Raw genomic sequence first — 1,343 nt, 5'->3', positions numbered from 1 at the left:
GAATTAGGAGAGCTATGGCCGAAGATCAAAACCAAAGACCTCTTAAGGATTTCGCTCAACCATCCAACGAAGAACCTAGTTCTAGTATAGTAAACCCAACCATCCCAGCTGATAATTTTGAACTTAAACCATCCCTGTTGCAACTAGTGCAACAGAGACAATTCGCAGGTCTTGCTACTGAGAATCCGAACCAACATTTAAAAATATTTCTTCAATTAGCAGACACTTTTAAAACCAATAGAGCTTCTCTTGAGGCAATACTTTTAAGATTATTCCCTTTTTCCCTCAGAGATAAAGCCCTATCATGGTTAGATCCCCTTCCACCCAATTCCATTACGACTTGGGATAACCTTAGAAGAGTATTCTTTGCTAGATACTTTCCCCCGAGTAAGACCGCCGTTCTTCGAAACCATATAACTAGGTTTACCCAAAACCAAGGAGAATCGTTGTTCGAAGCTTGGGAGAGATATAAAGAGTTGTTACGAGCATGCCCACATCATGGTTTAGAAAATTGGTTAATCATTCAAACCTTCTATAATTGACTTCATTATAACACTAAGATGACCATCGACGCTGCCGCAGGCGGTGCTCTGATGAACAAACCTTATCCTGAAGCTAGTGCCCTCATTGAAGATATGGCTCAAAACCATCAATCATGGGGAGTCGAACGAGCGACAGTTGAGAAAAAGGAAGCCCAAGGAGGAGTGCATGAACTAAGCTCTATAGACATGATGCAAGCTAAAATGGACGCGTTAGCCCTTAAGGTCGAACATATGTGCATAAACCCGAATACTGTAGCCGCAGTTTCGTCGGATTGTGAGATATGTGGAACCAAAGGACACCAATTTGCAGAATGCAGTCTATTAAACGAAACCCACTCTGAGCAAGTGAACTACACCCAAGGGAACCCATATTCGAATACCTATAACCCTGGATGGAGGAATCACCCGAACTGTTGGTGTAAGCCCTAGAGGCCAATACCTTTTGGTACTTGTATCGAATGATTTATTAATAATAAAAGGCATTTTCTTTATTATGGTTGATTAATAAAGTCCCAGGAATAAATAGTCCGTTTAATGTATTAAGTGTGACTTAATCATGGGAACACATTAAACATAAGGACACTATTCTTAAAGTATCCGTAGTCGAGCTTTAGTGTGAAGTGGGATAATGTAACACCTCAAAATTTGCCATCCTTTCTTGGGACGAGTTTAGCATATTGCATTTCATTTTGTAGGACATTAGGCATTTGCATATTGCATATCATGTGGAAATAATGATGTCACCCTCCTAAGTCTTTCTCAGAAGATAGAGAGGTTAAGAGATTCAAGCCTGAGGGTCTC

General features: G+C 40.4%; 1 non-coding gene across 1 annotated transcript; it reads right to left on the bottom strand.

Moving 5' to 3' along the window:
• Positions 1-398: 398 nt before the first annotated feature.
• On the bottom strand, positions 399-505 carry LOC127133283 (small nucleolar RNA R71). The gene has a single exon (XR_007807270.1). It is a non-coding gene; the product is annotated as a small nucleolar RNA R71 (small nucleolar RNA).
• Between the last annotated feature and the right edge of the window lie 838 nt (positions 506-1,343).

This window comes from Lathyrus oleraceus, chromosome 3, assembly GCF_024323335.1.
Source record: "Lathyrus oleraceus cultivar Zhongwan6 chromosome 3, CAAS_Psat_ZW6_1.0, whole genome shotgun sequence".
Taxonomy (NCBI): Eukaryota; Viridiplantae; Streptophyta; class Magnoliopsida; order Fabales; family Fabaceae; genus Lathyrus; species Lathyrus oleraceus.
The sequence above is the reverse complement of the archived record's forward strand: the minus strand, read 5'-3'. Positions and strand labels throughout refer to the sequence as shown.